Below are 22,147 nucleotides of genomic sequence, written 5' to 3' on the forward strand. Positions count from 1 at the left end.
CTGTAAGCAAGTTTTGGGGCAACTGGACCCACAAGACTGTTCACGTGATCTGGGATGGCCAAGACTGAGAGCGCATGCTCGGCTTAGGCCTAGTGACGGTTGCCATGTGAATGGTGAAGTGTCTATGCTTTCATAGCAACTTAAGAACTACAAAAATGAAGAAGTTATAAGGAGCATAAAAATCCTATTCGCTAGCAAATATTTTATATAAAAATATGAAAATTTTATTGCGAGTCCTTTTACACTACTCTGTAAACATTACAAGGAAGCTTTTATTAGATACATACTATGGATGGGCCTCTGTTTTGGTTCCAGCCTGTAATTCAAATGTATATTTTAAATTTTCCGGCCAAGATTTTATGTCTAAATATATAAATTGAAAGCTCAATATTAAGTTCTTATTTCACAAGCATTAAAAAACAAAACAAAAAATAAATCAGGTTCCTGGCTCATAAATGTAAGGACTTACATGACTTGACAATATGCAGCAAGTTTTTTCTTTGCATGTCAGTCAAATGTTCAGGACGCTGGTACGTTTTTTTATTTTTTTTTTGTCTTACTAGGAATTTTGAGAGTCGATGTGCTGCAAAATGGAGGCAACCTTTTGCGTACAGTCTTCTATCAGGTAATTGTCTAATACCTATTCATTTATTCATTCATTCCGCAATCATCTTTTCCTAATTTATTTTACTTTTCCTCCTTTCCGTTTACAAATCTATCAATTTCTGTTTTTTTCTATAAATCCTATATTTATGCGAATCACTACGATATTTTTCATCGTAATGCTAACATGTGACGCAGGCGTCATTTCACGGAAAATTGCTCAATAGGATACTTATTGAAAGGCGATAAGATTCATTGACAAGATAAGCAATAACCAAGCAATTCATCACCAAAATGTTTCCGAGAAAGTTTTTAATATTTTGAGGAAATGACCGAAAATTTGGAAGCATGACCTTCCCCCCCCTCCTTCCCCCCGCTTCAGTTCCTACTTCCTACAACTCAAACAACTCATTGACTGAATAAAATGAGATGGTAAGTGATTGATTTAACAACATAAAAGCGAAGTACAAAAGTATAATTTGAAAAATCATCATACACATACCATAACATAGTCTTTCTATTTTTACCTTTTAAGATACCCAGTGGACCAAACAAATTCAACTCAACATGTTGTCGAAGGAGGCAAGTTAGTTATTTTTTGTGATATTGCTCGCTTAACTTGGCTGCTTTATCCAAACAGCAACCCCTAGGATTGGTGCATATGTAGCCATGTTGACAGTGGTCTCAGTTATTTATTAAGGCAAGAGACGGTGTTTGTCCTCAAAAGAATGAGCTTGAGGGTTAATAAAGCGATACCCCCAAATCTTGATTCATTAGGTATCTTGATAAGAGATCTTGATATCAGGTGCAAGTTACCTATATTAGGTAGCAATAACGTGGTATCAAAAATATTATAGTTGTCTTTAAGCCGGTCAATATTAAACTTTAATGGGCCACAAAGTTTGTGGGTAACAAACCCTCTCGGAATCTCAGGACCTCCTCAGGACAACATGACTCAATAGTATAAATTTCTTCGTCAAAGTAAGAATCAGAAGGATTAGGTGATCACTTCCTCCTCTTATGTGCAATATTAACTTGTAGCTCTATCCTCTGAGTCTGAAAAACTGGTTTTCGTTCATTTTAGTTGTCCAGGTATCATCATATCCCATTCTTATCCCTATCATTGGGAGACTAACAACTGCACAAGTGTTAACAAGGGATACCGCATTGAAACCGAATGTCCCAGAGGTGGGTAAACATTTTGATGAAAAAGAAAAAAGCCTTTGGATTCGCATAGCTTTTGCAGATATCTAACTTGTAGAGTAGTTGAATAAAACCTTGTTTTTCATTATGGAGGAAGAAACGATAAACCCGGCAGAGCGGAGAAATAATTTGGGGTATACCTGTTTATAAACCCTGCAGGTATACGTAGGGAGGAGAGGGAACTTCTTCTTTCGACTGAATCAAAACAAACTAGCAGCCAAGAAATCACAAAAGAGATTTCGGTCGTCGAAGTTGCAACTGCTCTTGATTTTGATTCTTTTTGGTAGAAAGGATGCGTAAGTTTTCACATTATATTTAGGGCGAAGTAAACCATTCCCTTCAAAATTATTCCAAAGAGGTTTCTCGACCTCTAAGATTGAATTATGTTTTATCAAAATGCAACGATGAGCCAGCTTATTTCTCAGTAGATAACCAACCATTCCCTTATTTTAGTTTTTGACGGACACGATGACCAAGAATGCAACAACACCCAATGGTACTCGTCCCAGTACAGTAAGTACTTAGCTCCAGAACTATTTAAACAGTTCTGTCAAGTGATGAGAAGTAAATGATGATGTGCATCTTTACGGCTGATCTATTGGCTCCTTGCCTTCTTTTTTATCTTTAACTCTTAAACTCCCAGAAGTGATCAACATTTAACTTCTCCTCAAACAGCTATCGAGAACACAGTAAAAACCCGCATTTAGGAACCTTGGTTTTTCCAAGTTAGCTTCCGCAGGTTGTTGTATAAATGGTGTCTACTGTGAAGTTAGACTACCCAGGTTCTAAATCAGATCCTCATTTTTTGTTTGAAAAAGAAGAAACTTCTGTTCGTGGGTTTATGTGTAACACAGACTGTATACCAGCCTCAGAGTGTCTTGCTTTACGCAGTTTACCTATACACACAGCTGGATATGTTACACAACTATGGGTGTATTGACAGTACAGTACAGAGATCTTATAACAATGTCGGTATGCTGGCTAGTTTTTGTTGCCCTTTTTTTTTTATCCCATGTCATGTATTGTAATATATTTGAAAATACTCTTTATTTTAAAAATAAAAAGGTGTACTGAAATTTTAGCCTATAATGGTTCTTCTGTAAGGGGAACTCAACTGAGAAATTTTAGCCAAATGGATTCTTAAAATTTAGGTTCTTATACGCGGGTTTTTACTGCACTCAAAGTTATCAGGTGTAGGTTGCTATCTTGATCTAACGCCAAATTCTTTTGAATAATTTATAAGAAAATATGTAGCAGCTAGAGAAGAGAATTAATAATCACATATTGGGAATGAAAGGGTTAAAATAACAACACAGTGTCATAACGAGAAAAAAATGAAACATCGTGGATTTAGTTATCTTTGGCTTTTTTTTTCGTTTTATGCTGTTCATAAAAAAAAAAGTAACACCGCCGCCTTCCTTTCAAATGCGCCAATGTATCACTGATTCGAAGTGGCAGTACCAAGTGTGTAGCAAGAGCTTTCTTATTTTCTTTTTAAGTATTCAATGGTCAACTGGTATAATCTGAGGCAACGGAACTCAGACTTGAGACAGCTAAGGTGCGTAGAAAAGGTCTTACTTATTCGTTGCTTTGTTTTTCGTCCCACACCAAGGGAAACGGGCTCTATATGGCCACCCATGTCCTGAGGTACCAATCCATGACAGCTTTGGAATATACAGAAACCATACAGGAAGGCTGTACGTGAAGTCAAAACTGAAACAGTTAATGGAGCGGAGTATCTTAAAGTAACATTTAAACTCACTGTGATTTACACAACATTAAATCGTTAAAGCAATAAAGAAAAATACTTCAGAACAACAAAACTCTTTGATGGAGCTATCGACATTTATCAACAAAGACTGAAGTTGAAAATTGCAAAATACTGGTTTATGCCAGTAAAAATGTTGTCCAACTTGGGTCTATAGATCAACTGAAAAGAGATACTGTTACCAGAGCTCGTCGCAGTGGGCGCAACGAAGCTCCATTCTTATCAAAAATGGTAACCTATGAAGCCGAAAAATTTGGTTATTCCGTCGGCTATTTGACCTTCCGTCCGTACAAAGTGCTTCTTTTAGCATGCGCGAACAGTTGAATTGGGGGCGCAAATCTTGGCATTAAATATGCAAAATAGGAACCCCCGAGGGAAAAGGATAAGGTAATGCGCATGTGCGTTATGCGTGTGACTAAGAAATCGTGTGCGCTTGCGCAGGTAAACATATGAGCGACCAGATGAACTAGCTAGTAACAAGAGAGTTACTATAAACATTGTCTTATCGGATTCCAATAACAAAGTAGAAACACTGAGAGAGTTTTTCAGACAACCAGGGATTTGGGTATTCCTATTTCTTTCTGGTTCCCACCCGGGTTTGGTTAACATTAGTCCCATTTCTACAACTTACACCATGATTGCTTGCGTATAATCAGAAAATTATGTGCAAAACTGCAAAGGGTTAACTAAAATATGGAGCAATCTAAGAAATGTCTTCCGTTTGGCATAAGAAAGAAAAGCAACATTCTACTTCTTGGATCAAGGTTGTGATTATTATCCTTATTATGTATTTAATTCATTTATTTCTTTATTGGTGTGCTTACACATAAAAGCTTGCTTAGAAATATGAAACAGAACAGACATCATCTAAAAAGGTATTGAGCACTGAAAAAGGCGGAATACCCAAACCCTTTACATACTTTTTGATTAATTTTTGAAGCCTACTTGAGAAAACCTTGCGCTGACGCATTCGTTTGAGAGTCTCAACGGCTGAACCTAGACATCCCCAATTTCGAACTTAGGCCTCTCATGGAGCACCAGAGTATAAAAGGTAAGAACACATCATCTGGTTAACAGCCAAAACTTTCAAATGAATGTTGCCTAATCAAAACATTTCTTAATATACAGTACTGTGCAAACGTAACGCAAACGACAATTGTCTATTATCGCAATAATCCAAATTTATCGACGATATTTAAACGATGTTTCAGTTGGAATGATATATCGGCGATATTTCGCAAGGCTATTGTTCTATCAACCTCGATATATCGCCGATATATCGTTCAGCTCCAAGCGAATTATCGGTTCAGGCACAACTTTCAGCTACCGTCTTGTTCTTCCAGTGAGTGTCTGCATGTGGAACTACCAAATACTGCCAAGGGAGCACAGCAGAATTTATTTTCCTTTGATTTCGGACGTCTTTCCCGTATTTTGAGTCGCCATATTGCTTTTCCGCTTTTATCCGCCGACAGCTATGTTGAGCCGCGAAGCGGCGATTTTCCGAGGTTAGTACGAATGAGCCTCGAAGGGGCGAGGCGAGCCGCGAAGCGGCGAGAGTATTGGAAAAGACATAAAGAATAAAAACGAGAAAAGGACTAACAACTTACAGATATTTTTTCCTATTGATGTGAACGGGCCGAGTGAAATAACTGATGATTTAGCATGAAACTGACTTGCCGTAACAAAGGCCAATACCGATATATTATACATTGAAAAAACGAGAACTTAGAAGTGTAATTAAACCAGTCACAGGATGATCGAGGGTTAAATGCCACTCTCGCTAAAAGCGGTCCTCTCGACTTCCCGTCCAAAGAAAATTTTTGCTTAATTTTCTTTCCTATGAAAAGGGTTTAGGACACAGGTTTCAAATATAGTTTGGTTGTCTTCCAATTCTCTTTTTTTGTCTCACCAGGAGCGAAAATTGACTTTTGGCTAGACCACCCGAGTAGACAACGATCGAGAGTAGTGTAGCTCCCGGAATTCTCTCCTGCTTCAAGTTGCAAGCTGTAGTCGGTCAGTTCACAGACAAAATATGAAAACTTCACTTGAAATCCTATTCATACCAGCGTGATCAGAGGAGACTCTTCCCTTCGACCTTAATTTGCATATGAAAAGTTAACCAATTTAACAGAAAGAATTCTCAAATTACAGGCGTAAATCGAGCTAAAAAACATATCGGAGGACAGTTTATACACCAATGAGGTCACCGATTGCCTCAAACCTTCGGGTATCTCTTTAGCTTTCATTCACCTTCATCTTGAAAACAATGCAAATTAATGTCTTTCCTAAATCGCGCACGTCTCCCAGCTCATTTGCAAAATTCTGAAAAATTACCAAGATATGTCTATCGCCGTTCAAACTTCGTTTGTTTAACTTCTACGTAAAGTATCTTAGGTTTTCATAACAATCGGATGGAAAATACATTGCGAGTTGCCCTAAAACGTTGTATAAACATTCATCAGTCGTAACGCTTGCATGACTCAGAAAGTAAACAAAAGCGATCGGAATGCGCTTCCTCGATAATTTACCTTGAATCAAGAGCCTCGTACAGAGTGGAGATGATTAAAATTAAAGAATCTAATTTGGCATTCTGGTCATTGCAGACATAGTGTAGTTTAAAAGGACACACGAACAAGTTAAAATACATGTACGTTACGGAGTTATTTACAAAACAACCTTCTGCATGCTGCAAGAATTCTTGCAGTTTCTACTGAGGTTAGCACACAGTTAGAATTGTCTCCACAGAATCAAAAGACAAATTTTTTCATGAGAAAATTTTCTCGTTTTTTGCTTAAGTTTAAAACGGCTTTGTTTATTTAGTCGATTTTGTCCAGTTTTCACCGGTGAAAAATTTGTCGGTGGCGTGCTTGGAGATTTTTCTGTAGAAAGTCACATAACAGCTGGTTAAAGATGAGTGGCCTCGGCTAAGAACATCGGATAAGAAAAATGAAATCTAGCTGAAGGAAAGGATTGTTGTGGCATAGCATACCCCAATTCCATTGCTTCAGTCCATTTATAACTGTCGGTTCTAATTCGTTAGACCGACTACTTTTTGTTTCAATTTACATACCCGCGAAACAGGTTATGAAACAAATGAACTAGTTAGCATAATCACGTCAGGCAGTACACCTGGCCGGGTTTGCCTGACTGTTTTTGATTATATGTTCGCAGGGAAAGATTGAGCTTGTCCCTCAAGAATGCTGTGGACTGCAACAACATAAAATCTCTAATGATGACAGCAAATGTTCTGAAAGGAGGGCCTGTTGATCCCATTCCGTGTGCTAAACCTCGGTAGAAACTGCAAGAATTCTTGCAGAAGGTGGTTTTGTCAATAACACCGTAACGTACATGTATTTTAGCGAATTTGTGTGTCCTTTTAGGCTACAGAGTATATCTGCAATGACCAGAATGCCAAATTGGATTTTTTAATTTGGATCTTCTCCACTCTGTGCGTGACTCTTGACCTGATTCAAGGAAAATTGGCGAGGAGGCGCATTCCTATCGCTTTTATTTACTTTCTGAGTCCTGCAAGTGCTACGACTGATCAATGTTTATCCAACGTTTTAGGACAACTCGCAATTTATTTTCCGTCCGATTGTTATGAAAACCTAAATACTTTACGTAGAAGATAAAAAAACGAACTTTGAACCGTCAAAGACATATCTTGGTCATTTCAAGAATTATGCAAACGAGCTTTGACACGTGCGCGATTAAGTAACATCGTATTGCGTTGATTTTAAGATGATGGTGAATGAAAGCTAGAGAGATACGTGCAGGTTTGAGGCAATGGGTGACCTCATTGGTAAATAAACTGTCCTCAGATATGTCTTTTTAGCCCGATTTACGCCTGCATTTAGAGAATTCTTTCTGTAAATTGGTTAAGTTTTTATACGCAAATTAAGGTCGAAGGGAAGGGTCTCTTCTGATGACGGTAGTATGAATAGGATTTCAAGTAAAGTTTCCATGTTTTGTCTGTGAACTGACTGAATAGAGTTTGTAAGTTGAAGATAGAGAGAATTCCGTGAGCTACACCCATCTGCAGTTGCAGCGCGCACAACAAAAGTTGTGAAATTTTAAGATTTGAAAAGGGTTTATTCATAACAAACCACCTAAGTCACAAAATAAAAGTGCTAAGGCACGTGGGCTCGGCCCCAACTAATTATTAATAATTTGGATATATCAACAAAGTTGAAATGGTAAATTGGCCTCCGTAATGATTACAAAAGCTGACGTTTCGAGCGTTAGCCCTTCGTCGGAGCGAATAGAGGAATTGTGGGCTGTGGGTGCTTTTAAAGGCAGAAAATGGAGCTACTTTATTGGTGGGAGCATGGCAACGAGAAAAACATGAATAAATTAGGGGAATGAAAAGCGTTCGTTGATCCCTGTGGGATTTAGACTAACGGTTTGAAAGATGAGCTTTTGTTCAAGATTTTTACGGCTTTCCGTGCCACCTAAGTGCAAGGAAAGACCGCAGATTGCCATATGTTGCTTAGAAGTTGATATATCCAAATTATTTTGTACATTTCTTAGCCGTCCATTGCAAATCAACACCGTGAGATCACCAAAATATGCGTCGTTTGCGAAGCGAGACCGCGGCGGCAAATTATTTTAATTTCCATCTGTAACTCAACGCTACTTTTATGCGTTATGTTGAGTTTGAGGTCTGGCGCCCTATGAGACGGTAAACACATGCAGCCATTCTCGAAATTCTAACTAAAAGTAGAAACTCATTTTTTAATCGACGTCTTCCGTGGTGTTGCCGTCCAGACTGCTTAACGTCCCCAATCTCCCTTTTAAGCAAACCAAGACGGCGACGGCAACGAGAACGCGGAAAAACAATTATTAGATCTAATTGGCAGAACAATAGCCCAGCACGTGAGTTTTAGACTTTGTACATTTCTTAGCCGTACTTTGCAAAACAACAGCGTGAAATCACCAAAATTTGCGTCTCTTGCGAAGCGAAACCGCGGCGGGAAATTGTTTTAATTTACATTTGGAACTCAACGCTACTTTTATGCGTTATGTTGAGCTTGAGGTCTGGCGCCCTATGAGACGGTAAACACATGCAGCCATTTTCGAAGTTGTTATTAAAAGTAGAAACTCAATTTTTAATCGATGTCTTCCCTGCCGTAACCGTCCTAATTGCTTAAAGTCCCTATCTTGCCCACAGGCGCTGCGAGCGATGTAATATGCGATGGTTAATGACAAACTTAATTTTTAATGACATATTTTAATGGCATAACAACAACGTGAAACCAACAAAATTTACGTCTCTTGCGAAGCGAAACCGCGGCGGGAAATTGTTTTAATTTACATTTGGAACTCAACGCTACTTTTATGCGTTATGTTGAGCTTGAGGTCTGGCGCCCTATGAGACGGTAAACACATGCAGCCATTTTCGAAGTTGTCATTAAAAGTAGAAACTCAAGTTTTAATCGATGTCTTCCCTGCCGTAGCCGTCCTAATAGCGCTTTATACTATTACTAAAAATAGATTTGGTTACGTGATAACTTATGAGACCCCCCGCACAGACTCAGACAAACATTGCGACCAGCGATTAAGGAAATGTATGAGCGACAGCTGTAAAATTAAAACAAAACGACGGAAAATTTTGTCAAAAAAATTACTTAGCGTACTAAAAGATAGCGGCATGGTTGGTACCAAACACTGTTGTTGGGGTGATTATAAGACAGACTCAAAATATGCAGATAAATGGCCAAAATCATTCAAAGAGTGAAAGGAATCGGGGAAGAAAGTATTCATTCCTTTCCCAAAACCTCCGCGAGACATGGCAAAGTGCAAGCGTTGGCTAGTGGCTTGTTCGCGTGAATTTTTTACGGAGAAAAACATAACAAGAAACACTTAAGTTATATTTGTGCTCTTCACTGGCCTGGCAAAAAAGGTCCAACAGCCGAATTTCACGATCCCCTCAAGGCAAATCTAAGGCCAGCGCAAGTAAGTTGAGCACATGCTCCTAAGAGAAAAGTACCAAAAGAAAGAGAAAATCCAGCGTCAAAGAAACAGAAGTTATTCAATGGCAACTGCATAAACATTAACTACATAAACTAGCTAAACTAGTATTTAATAGAAACACAACCAGTATTGAGCGAAATATACAAAAATCCGCCGCTCGTATCTTACAAAAGAGGGCGATCGCTCAAAGACATACTCGTCAGGGTCAAACTTTGAATAGGCTATTCTAAACACGCACTGGGGAGTCGTGTAGGCCTGTCGACCCCCTTTTTACATTGTTTACATCAGAATTTTCTTGAAGAACTTTGGCAGCAAACCATTTAATTTTCCATGATCGATTGCCGGATCAAGGGTGTGATAATTCCCGCAGCTCACACAGTCTCACTCGCTGTACAAGATGTTCTCTTTTACCGCTGAATTTTAATCCCTACTTTTTAACCACCGTTTTAGCTGGTCTACAGTGTATTCTTCCGGTTCTCTTTCAAATTTGGAGCCAGGAATGCCGTCCTCTTCGGTCAGAACTGCAAGGGAATGAAGCGAACTACTCGCCATTTCCCATGTAGCTTTCAAAGAAGTGGAGTTTGTTTGTCTGAGTCACGCGGGGGGTCTAAAATTTCATGACGTCATTAGTATAAAGCGCTATTGCTTAAAGTCCCTATCTTGCCCATGGGCGCTGCGAGCGATGTAATATGCGATGGTTAATGACATACTTAATTTTTAATGACATTTTCGGCATAACAGGTGTTGGGACGACCACGTTCTTTGTCCTGCTGTGTTTAGTTGATTTAGAGCTCAAGAGTATTATCGTTAATTTGAGGTTCTCCTTCGAAGCAGTAACTTCCATATCGTTATCTTCTAATAAAGGAACTCTACAGTCGGATTACACAAGCCGTTAAGTCCTACTTGTGGTCTGTACTCGAATTTCGCAAGCTCCTGTGAAGGATCTGAAAAGTGCTTCACATAAGGTAGGTACACTTTGAGAAACTATCTTCTTTCCAGAAGTTTCCAACGGTGATGATGCGCTGAGTTTGGCTGCACCAACAAGCAAGTATTCCTTAAAATCTTCTTCGTAGTCACACCCGCGTTTTGGCAATGAAATGATAGATCACAAGCTTTTTTTAGCATTGCTTTTATTTCAATCAAATATTCTCATTTTATTAGAAAACCATGCTGCTGTGTTATACTGTCCTGTTCATCGTCATATGGCATGTACAGCTAAGTCAAGCCATCGAGCAGTGCAGTCACTCCGTACATTCAGAGTATGGTCATTATCTTTCCAGTCACATTGTCTTAAGACGGAAAACTTCCAGTATAACTGAATGCTTCATGATGTGTTCGAGCGAGTCTCGCTGCAAGAGTTTGAATTTCCTTTTAAAAGATAAGTCATGTAATTTGAATGACGCAAATAAACACACTCACCCAAGGGATTTTGGTCCGAAGGAAGGATCAGTTTATATGAGCAAGGTATGGCATTAACGAATTCCGTAAAAAGAATATAAAATTGAGATTTCTTTCTCTGGTTTAGCCTTTCGTCCAAACTTTGGGAAAAAATACACTTTCGTTTTAGACTTCGTTGGTTACGAACACCTAGTGAATACATCCTCTCCCATCTAGCCGACTGTATTGTAATTAGTCTACAACAAGCAGGATGTGTTGTTCACAAGACTGGATGTTGGGAAAACTGTGCCTAGGTCTTGTATACCGCCAGAGGCCATAGGACTAAGGTGGTACTCAAGACAAAGGGCACAGTTTTTTCCCAATACGAACCAACCTTAGCTGGAGAATAAAATTTATATTTTTTTTCCAACACTTAACATAAGGATTCCAAAAGAACCTGAATGATTTAGTGCTACAATTACGAGTTACAGGAAAATCCTCCATAAATTTAGCAACTTTCCAGCGAGTGGATGACAAAGAAAATAGACTTTATTCGAATTAAAGAGAAAGTTTTCACCGAAACATTTTTATTAAAAACCGTCACGATGTGACAAGCAAGCAGGATGTGTTGTTCACAAGACTGGATGTTGGGAAAACTGTGCCTAGGTCTTGTATACCGCCAGAGGCCATAGGACTAAGGTGGTACTCAAGACAAAGGGCACAGTTTTTTCCCAATACGGTCCGACCTTAGCTGGAGAATAAAATTTATATTTTTTTCCAACACTTAACATAAGGATTCCAAAAGAACCTGAATGATTTAGTGCTACAATTACGAGTTACAGGAAAATCCTCCATAAATTTAGCAACTTTCCAGCGAGTGGATGACAAAGAAAACAGACTTTATTCGAATTAAAGAGAAAGCTTTCACCGAAACAATTTTATTAAAAACCGTCACGATGTGACACCTGCCAATTGAAGAGAAAAAAACCGCATGTACGCTTTGAAATAAAAAAAAAAAAGCACTGGTAAGACAAACACACACAAGTTAAATGACCATAAGACGATCTTCTCGTAAAAGAAAACCTAGAGATATTACAGAAAGAATTGTTTATTTCCAACGACAATTTAAAGTTAAATTAGAAGTGAATGCGAATGTTACTTTGGAGTCGTAAGTCTGCTGTTTCGTTTTCTGCAATGGCATATGTAAATTATGCCATTCTTCCACCGTAATAGCTGAAGTCAATGTGACTCTTTCAAGCTAGACACAATGGAAAATAACGTTTATTCATCTCATTCCTTCGGTTTCTGTTGTGAAATCTACGATAGAAACGTCCAAATTCAAGGTGCTTGGAAAGAATTGGCGAAAGTGTATTTATAGCCTCGAAAACCTCTAAACTCGCTCAGCGTTTCACAAACAAACAAATGGTTATGGAGGATTCAGATATAATGAATGAGAGTCATATTGATTAACGTAATTGTTAACTGCAACTACCTCTCGTTTTACCTTTTGAGTTACTTTTTGGGATGCATTATTAAATAACAAATTGTTTTTTAGGCGGCGTTTCAATATTTTTAGAAACAAATATAGCACCACAAAAATTGAATCCAAATAAATTTTTTCTGAAGAACCAAAGTGATTTGAGAGCAAGGGATAATGGATAATTAATATCAGTTATCGCCAAAAGGTCGTGACCGGAGTCTTTGCTCAAAAATTCTGCCCAGCCGGCAAAATGAGATCTATTTGTGAATAATTGCTACGAAGCTTGAAACGGTTCCGCAAAGTGACTCAACGCGAAACGGATACCACCCCCTGTGAGAACCAATCGGATTGCAGGATTTATAGAATAGTGCTCGCTCACAAGCTGAGAAAACAAAATAATTTGTGTTACCGACCAACCGTCATGCCCAGGTGGTTGCAATTTTAAATATTGTGTGATCTAGAGAGCTCCTAAATTAGCCATAGTGAAATAAACGAAACAGATAAATGCATGCTAAAAAAATAGATAATGGAGTGGTTGAAGCTCTCTGGCCAATGACCACCTATAATCTAAAATCTACAGGATGATGAATTCAAATCTTGCTTGGAAATTCTGAATAAGTGGCCCTACGCGGAAAGCGGCTACTATTGGATGAATATTGGGAATAGAAATGCACAAGTCTACTGTGATATGAAAAAATATGGTATGTACAAAGGGACGAAATCGAAAGTAAAAAATCGATTATATTAATAACATTTGAATTTTGCCTCTGGTGAGATTGAAAGATTATACTTTCTGATACTGTGTTTTTCTTAGTGGCAGTGTTGCTGTAGTTGTAATTAAGGGTAATGCAGTGAGGTTGAATTATCATTTTTTCAGAAGATGGATAGCCTCTCAGTACCTTTTCAATCCCTCGTATCCGATGCACTTGGATGTTGAAAGGCAAATCCTAATAGTGTATGCTAGAAATGGGATAAATTGTTTCGTACATTTGGTCGAGGCCAATAGCAACCCGTCCCGGGAAATGATAAATTGAAGACATCAATTACATCATCATTACCACGGGGCTACATGAGCACTAATTTTACTACATCTTATCATTCGTCAGGTGGTGGATGGACCTTATATAGTTGTGAGTATCAGCTCACAGAATAACGATCACCTTCAAAGCGCACCCAATAACTGCCTCAACTCTTCGCTGTGTGTTCCCTTTACTGACCAGGGCCAGGGTAGAAAACTGAGCGACAGCGACATACACGAGCTAGCAAGGACAGAGGGTAAACATTAAAAAGAAAGACTACAATAATGATAATAAAGATAAGAATGGTAATAATAGTATTTCGTAGAGTGCGCCTTTGATCAATCTGCATTCCAGTTGACAGTTTCTATTTAGTACTTCAATTTAATGTGCAGTATATCACTATTATTTGTAGTGTGTCAACACCCTCCTCCCCCCCCCCCCCCCTTCCTCCCTCATTTAATGTTGCATTTTTGTAACTGAACAATAACGGTAATCACCAATCACCGGCAAGGTTGTAAAAGGTCAGTCTTGTGCTATTCGTAACTCGGGTTGGCGCTTTTGGAAACGCATCTAAGCTAGACCTTACTTAGTGAACAAAGTGATTAGTAAAACAGGCAGAAATACTTGGTATTGTCAGCGATCTGATTTATAAAGGCTTGTTCTAAATGACAAAATGTCTTCGCATTTAGAGGTTTATGAGAAAAATGTAACAGATGATACACGATCCTCGCAGTAGATAGCGCTATTTAAGCAATAGCGGAAATCAGACCTGAAAAAAATCAGGCCGGTTCAAGTCCCGTACAGGCCTGAATTTTTTCAGGTCTGATTTTCGCTATTGCTTAAATAGCGCTATCTACTGCGAGGATCGTGTATCATGTGTATCTAATACCGCAGTACAAAATATATGAACTTCATATGTTTCATTGTATCTCAGAAAAATGTAAATAGAACATCTTTTTTGAGATCTTATTGCGCAAAACAGTTAACAGATTAATGCATGCAAAGGTTTTCTTTTTAAGGAGTTATTATCTAAATGAGTTTGTCAAATGGAGATGAGAAGGAGTAACTTGAAGTTGAAAACTAAATGACGATCTTAATTGCACTTTAGAGTGTATATATGCAGAAGGTCATTGATTTAACAAGGAGCCAAGTTATTCAGACTCGCAAAGGTTATTAAAAGTAATACGATGTTTCATGGGCAGCCAATGAAGTTCGCTGAGTAATGGCGTAATATAGCTTGATATGATCGCTCTTGCACCTATCTAAAATTAAGCGAGCTACACGATTCTGCACGAGCTGTAATTAGTATAAAAGGCAACGAGGTAGACTATATAATAAACATATCATATCAAACGTTTTGTTGAGTAGTATCGGTAAGTATTTGACCCGCCCGTAGGGCGAGTCAAAATACGAATAACGATTAAAAATACTCAACAATACGACACACCTAAAAAGTCTAATAATTCATTGATTATCCAACACACCAAATTGTTATTTCAGCACATTATTTCAATTGTCGTCTAACTACCTTTCTTTGCTCTATTTATCTAATCAACTAATTCAAATTGTCTACCATTTCTTTTTTGTAACTTTAATTCAGTTCGTCCCTTACGCGATTCAAGACAACCTGTCTAACAGGAGTACGAATACCGTGTGATATTTGTATTTGTCTTGGGCGTAATTTATATTCTACGGAGTGTAGTTAGCTAATAAAGAATTATATTTGTCAAGTCTTGACGCAACAAAAGCATTAACTAAAATCTTCGCCGGCTCGGTCGATAAAAATTTTCTATGCGATGAATATTACATATATATATATATTAGACTAAAAAGACTGCAAATATCAATAATATGATGGCCAAAGTTCCTTGCACTATCAGATGTGACACTAATTTCTCTGGTGTACTTAGATGGACGGATCATGGATCTATCATCTACAACAGGTGGGAACTGCAAAGTAGGTCTAAATTGGGATCCAATAATTCAGTGGTTCACTTTTACAGCCGTTTAACTTCAATTAGTAAACGACATCTAGGAAGAAATGTCAAATAAACAGGCTTGGATGCGAGAAACCAACGACCAACAGTAGGTGGAAGAGTCGGAAAAAATCTAAATCCCCGAGTCATCTGCGTAAAAGTGATATTCCATTCCATGTTGACGTATTATGTCATCCATGCAGCTAGCAGCATACAACAGATACAGGAGCGGTCCTAGAAGAGGTCCCTGTGGAACACCAAAAGTGACCTCCGAAGAAGAGAATCGAACCACTAATGCAGATTATGCAATAACAGAACAAAAGTACGTCGCTTGTCAACAGCCTTTAGTATATATGTCGTTGTGAACTTCAGGAATGGAAGATTCCGTGCTATGGTAGTGTTTATAGGATGATTGCAACGATTCACCAAGATTATTTTTAGTAATGAAATTAACAAGTTGAGCTGCTACCGCTTTTCGATTACCATTAAAAGGAAGGACAGACTTAACTGAAACAGGACGAAAGTTTTTGAAGTCGTCAGCATTCAGATGTGGCTTCTTTGCATGTGCAATAATCAGAGCAGTCTGAGTGTCACAGGTATAAGCGAAGTTTTCAGAAAGCAATTTACCAGATCAGTGATTACTGCCCATGGAAGAAGAACAGAAAGGTATCTTATAAGAACAGAGGCCGAAACAGTATCCAACGCACAAGACATAGCCTTGCAGGACTTGCATTAAGCACCGTGGCTATGCCCTGCGTTCAAACTCTTTCGAAGGATGTTAGTTCACATTGAAGCAGTGCAGATGGAATATCTGAACAGGTTTCATCAACAATAAATTGCGGTTATCCTTCTCCAATAAGACTAATCTTATTCTTAAAAAATGAATTGAACTGATCAGCTAAACCAGCATCAGATATTGGATGCATGATATTAAGGTTCAGAAGATTGTTGATGGCTTGAAAAAGAACCCGTTGGTTTCCACAGTGATTCTCAATAAGAGAGGAAAAATAAATTTCTTTGGCATTACGAACCAAATAATTAACTATTCAACACTAATCCATATTCAAACAATTGCTGAGGTCACTCCTGGTGCTACTCCATTTTCAGCTTCCAGTTTTCTCCTCAAGTTTTTCGTCGATCTCATCTCCTCAGTAAACCAAGGCGCACCCGGGCGAAGAGTAACAGGCTGGCGAACAGTAACAGGCTTGTAAACAAAAGATGCCTAAGGGTCATTTAATGAACGAAGAGTAGAATCGTAATGGTGGACAGACACAGACTATCAGTGGTGACCGAAAACAGCTCAACGTTACTTTTACACGTATATATCAGTGGTTGTTTCAGAAATGTAAGGGTTTAGACTCTTATCACCTAATAGTAGGCAACGAGACACCTCTTAGCATCACAATCAAATCTATGTTTGTGTCCTTTTAGGAACCTTTAGGGTCGATGTGCTACGAAGTGATGGAATGTTCTTGCATACAGTATTTTATCAGGTAAATTTCTCATTCATCTGAACATTAATCCTTGATATTTTACTCTTGGACTTATCTATTTCCAAATTATTGACCGCTTCTTTTTTTTAGTGATAATTCTGTTCGTTGTGAGTATCTGAAAAGAGATTTCTTTTTATTTGATGTCAACTTCAGCGTGTCACTTCATACAAAAGGACCCCACGAATAAAAGTGATGGAAGGGGTTAAAATTCATTCAAAACCAATACATTAACTCCTACATTTAACACAAAATTTCTCAAAAGAAGAATAAAATCAGTTAGAATATTGCAAACAATATCAACCAAAACGCCTTCCTCAAATATCTCCTCCTTTCCCATGGTGAAAGAGCAACATGTTGAGAGAGAGAACATGAATCGACAAGTTGTTAATTTATGAAAATGAAAACTTTAAATAAGCTAAACATGACCATAACGCAAGATAGTCTCGCTTTTACTCTCTCTTAAGATACCCAGTGGGTCAAACAGATTCAACTCAGGATGCCATAAGGGAAAGTAAGTTAACTACTTTTATTTCCATTGATCGTTTTTGCTCCGCTTAGTTGTTGCACTTTAAACAGCAATACCGAAAAAACAATCCAAGATAGTGCATGTATCAAGTACACAGCGGTGGCAATTGTTTAATGAAACAACAAAAAGTGTCTTTTCTTCGAAAAGATGGAGTGGAAATCAGTACAACGCAGAGTTTGAACACCAATTGGCAAAACGATGAGGATAATCGTTCTACAGGTCAATTCAACCCCAACAACCGTCACGGTTTTTACGATACCTCCCCACGATAACATAGATACAAACAAGTAAATTTCTTTCTAAGTTTAAAAGTATGAAAGGCTGGATGATCACGTTTGTTTGTTATTCCTGGTATGAAGCTGCTGCTTGATAACATATTTTTTAAAACAGATAATTCCTCCATTGTAGTTGTCCACGCATTATCATATCCCATTCTTTTCCCTATCATTGGGAGACTAACACATGCAACGGGATCGACGTGGGATATCGCATTTCAGGTGGATGCTACTGGGGTAAGTCAACGTGTCAGAAATACATATACATATATATATATATATATATGATAAATTCAAATTCTTTCACATTTGTATATATGTATATATTACTAGTTACACGAGTTTCACGCTCTAGGTGGTCATCAGACTGAGATTTGTCTACAAGAAGTAAACAGTTATGAATGTTTAAAATTCAAGAGCGGTTAGAAGTCGTCACGCACGCGCTTCTTCTGATTGGATGCTGTGAAAGACTTGTTTTCGTGGCGGCATTTCGTTACAAGCTCAGATATTTTATTTAAGAGAGAGGCATTTTGAGTGGTCAAGATGCAAAGTTTTTCAGCCAAACATAGGTTGCAGCGAGATAGTTTGCCTTTGTATGCGCTTGCACTTTTGATGATGCGCCAGTTGATCTTGTGGTCGTTGCCTCGCTCCTTTAAGTCCCAAATGTGTTTTGAAAGTACAGTGTCATGTGAGTATTAATTTTTTTAAAAATTTTTGGTACAGTCTGATAGCCAGTGCTATAAGCTTTAATTTGATATAGGGGTTTAGATATCTACAGTTTAAACCGGACGCGCTACATAGCTTGCACGCGAGACACCCCTGAAGGTGCACAGTAACCTTAAAGGGAGAGATACTTACAGAGAGAGTTGCTTGCAGAGAGAGGTACTTGCAAAGACCTATCTATTTACTTACCGGTAACTATCTCAAGACAAGCAATCAGAACAGGATGTCAGAGTAGAGAGTTGTATACAAGAAGCCAATGAAAGCAACGCCAAAAAATGCGACCGAACGAGTCGGAATTCGTTTTTTTTTTTTCAGTATATGAACACCCTTTCACTTACTGTGCGAATTTATCTTTTAATAACTCTAGTGTTTGATGGACATGATAACGGAGAGTGCGGCCAGTCATGGACTTCATCTCAGTATGGCGAGTATTAAAATCTCCAGAATTATTAAAGAGATCAGTCAAGTTATGGGAAGCAAATATCCGTGTAAATGCTTTTAAGGCGGGCTTCTTGACATCTTTTACTTCTTTCTTTTGACAAAACAAGACTAAGAGTCATTCTCAAAAAATCTTAAAAATCGAGTTTTTCTGGAGGGATTCGGGTATGTACTCCATATCAACTTTCTTTTTAATATCCTTACTCTAATCTGTGATTTTTTTCTGTTGTTTTAATCACGAATTCAGAAAAGTAAAAAAGGTGGGAAGGGGGGGGGGGGGGGAGGAGAAACGATGAAAATTGTGAAAACCTGATAGGCAGGTACACAATGAAATCATCAATATCACTCTTCCGTTGATAATTTTATCTCAAACAGGTTACATTAAACGTGCTCTGTATGGTTACACATGTGGCAGCTTTGGAATATACAATAACTATGCAGGAATGCTGTACGTAAAGTAATTATTGGAACCGTCGTTAGCATAGATGAGCCTAACGTAATAAGTAAAGTTACCGTGATTTACACAACCTTAAATCGTAAATGTATCTGGGGAAACAGAGCTGTTGATATCTTTTAGCACAGAATGACATTGATAACAACAAATTAGTTAAAAATGTAGACCATCTGGACGGCAGATGAATAGCAATCGATACCTTGGCAAAACAAGAACTCCTTTTTTGTTTTGTGCTTCAGTTTGCATTCACACACACAAACCTTTAGTGGATCTATGGGTTAATCAAAAAAAAGTTCTAATGAAAATCGATAACAATATTTATGGTGAATCCTATTGGATTTAGGAGTTGCCTTCTGAACCTATCAACGTTTATAATTGGTTGACTATCTGAAAAGAAGTTACAACTTACAGAACATTATTCCTGTCGAACAGATATCTTGAGCGTGCAAACAGTTGAAGCTTATGATTATGATTCCAGCGGAGAAAAAAGTCTCAATAAATGAAAATAACTAAATTCATAAGCTAGCTTAATAGATACTTGAATAGATAAATAGTCAATCAATATACAAATGTAAAAATTTAAAAAATAGATAAAGAAACGATTAAATATAGGATTGCTTGCTTTCTCACTTATCTTGAGAGTGATCTTCATTACACATACCGTGGGGAATATCGATTCGGTGCAAGATTCGAGAGATCCGTGGAAACTATTAATAACTATAGATTAATTCATATCAACTGGGCAAAGTAACTTGTTAGAGATCAATTACCCATTCGTTAAGTGCAACCTGACTCACAGCAAATTGTGATCATTCATGGATAGCAAACTTGAATAAATCCAATGTAGTTTAACGCAAAATGCGACCACCTGTAATTGTATGATTACTGTACGTACGTATCTTTTAGCTTATTATGTAGTAAACTAATCCATAGCTTATAACTGCAGTAACATTGTAGTAGTAATGAAATCCCTTTAGCTTACAATATTTAGTTTTTACTTATTTATTACTAATAACCGCCAAGACTAGCTAATGCTATATGCGGATTGTGTAAATTGGTTTTTAATGTTCCATGAAATAATAATGATAAAACAATAAAAGTAAACCTTCCAGTCTTGTTCGACACATGCCAAAATCTGGAGACAAACCCCACGAACAAACATTGCCTTTTCATCAATGCATTGGCGGCGCACCTCGTAAAATAGTGGGAACTAAGTTAAGCCACCAAGAACATCTCGACTGCGTTTCCATTAAATTCTGCTAAACCAGTGATGTAAACAAGACATTAATCAATTAAAATACATGTTAAAGAACCGGAACAAATTAAATTAAATAAAAAGAGAAAGGCAATTACATCACTAGGTCTAAATGGATCTACACAGATGTATTCTCCGATAGATCAGACCAAACGGGTCGTTTCCACGGAAAATTTCATACGCTAAATAGATTATCACCTTCTATCCGCGTAAGAAGTATGTAAAATATTTGGTAATTTCAGTGATCAAGTCACCTGTGTTCGTAAATTTCACTTTAGAAGAAGCAGCTAGTAGTTTTTCATGTTCGCAATTAATGTAGGACTGGAGTGTTTTTCTGGAAACTAAAACACTTGTAGAATTAATACGACCACCACAGCCAAGTATTAGGCATCTTCGCATGTAACACGAGTGGTCACATTGAACGAAGACGTCAAGATTCCTACTTTTCCAAACTTCGCTGAATGAAGTTGGTTTGATTGCCGTTTTCCTTTCAACAGCAAATCGACTTTAAATGATTTCTTCCGGTTGACAAAGCTGAAGCTCTGACTATTTTAGTTATACAAGCTAAAAAGAAATTGCAAAACACCGAGAATGAATAATGTTTTCAACTACAACCTAATCATTATAATTTACCGCTCAAACCGCGAGCTTACACATTCTTTACTTGCACGTCCACTAGCCCATGCGAAACCCGCGTATAACGCCTAACCGAGTGCCCGCGGTAAGCTGCACGAAGCTTACCGCGGGCAGCTCATCCTGCAACTCATTCTTTACTCATCAAAAAAATGAGTTTTGGTACCTGCAGTGCACAGAGTTGGTAAACCAATGTGGAAAAATCTTGATTCATGGAGATGAGATCCTAAGAGAGACACAATGCATTTACTTACTGCCTGTCGCGCCTCTTAGCGTATAGGGAAACGACGAAATCTTCTAATTCTTCCCTATCCTGGACCTGCCTCTGGATTTCCCCCCACGTCTGCTGCCAAGTTGACGCAATGCACGTGTTGCCTATATTAGTTTGCAATGTCAGTGTTGTCGTCAAGCAAGTTAATCTTTAACCAGAAACTAAGTCGTGTTCTTAGGACCTTTCAAGGCAGCATAGCTCTATAATCTGAATCTCTTTCTTAGAGTAGGGCTCAGAATCCCTTGGTGATCCCCTCTTCCTCGCCATCTGAATATGAAAAGCAGTTTCTTTTGTCCTTTTAACTGTCTCCGAACTATCATATGTTATTCTTAATTAGTAGGTAATTTGGGGTTTCAGAAGAATGCTCGTCAGTGGGCTCAAAATAAAAAAAAATTTGATCTAAAAAATGTTTTCGAAGAATTTGAAAAATACATTGAAAAATTAAGATCAAAAATCAAAGATCCAGAAATTTGAAAACTATATTAAAAACTATTTTCAACAAAGCCGGAATCCAAAAACACAGACTCATGAAAAATCAAAATGGCGGATCTAAAACCAGTTCAAACTGGTTCAAGCTTGTTCAAACTTGTGAAAAAAAATGTTAATAAATATATAATTGTTGACTTTTATCACAGCATTGTATATGATCTTAATGATATCAAATATTATTTAGAAGGAAA

General features: G+C 37.9%; 1 long non-coding RNA gene and 1 pseudogene across 2 annotated transcripts; both read left to right on the forward strand.

Moving 5' to 3' along the window:
• The first annotated feature begins 1,691 nt into the window (after window positions 1-1,691).
• LOC148735784 (uncharacterized) lies at window positions 1,692-3,629 on the forward strand. The gene is made up of 3 exons (XR_015998411.1): window positions 1,692-1,791; window positions 2,260-2,319; window positions 3,306-3,629. It is a non-coding gene; the product is annotated as an uncharacterized LOC148735784 (long non-coding RNA).
• A 6,161-nt stretch (window positions 3,630-9,790) lies between these two features.
• Window positions 9,791-20,423, forward strand: LOC148735785 (uncharacterized; annotated as a pseudogene). Its single transcript, XR_015998410.1, has 9 exons — window positions 9,791-10,512; window positions 10,709-11,011; window positions 12,985-13,105; window positions 13,511-13,679; window positions 16,831-16,892; window positions 17,357-17,403; window positions 17,827-17,930; window positions 18,784-18,840; window positions 19,230-20,423. The product of XR_015998410.1 is annotated as an uncharacterized LOC148735785 (transcript).
• Window positions 20,424-22,147: the final 1,724 nt, after the last annotated feature.

Source organism: Stylophora pistillata, chromosome 3 (assembly GCF_964205215.1).
Source record: "Stylophora pistillata chromosome 3, jaStyPist1.2, whole genome shotgun sequence".
Taxonomy (NCBI): domain Eukaryota; kingdom Metazoa; phylum Cnidaria; class Anthozoa; order Scleractinia; family Pocilloporidae; genus Stylophora; species Stylophora pistillata.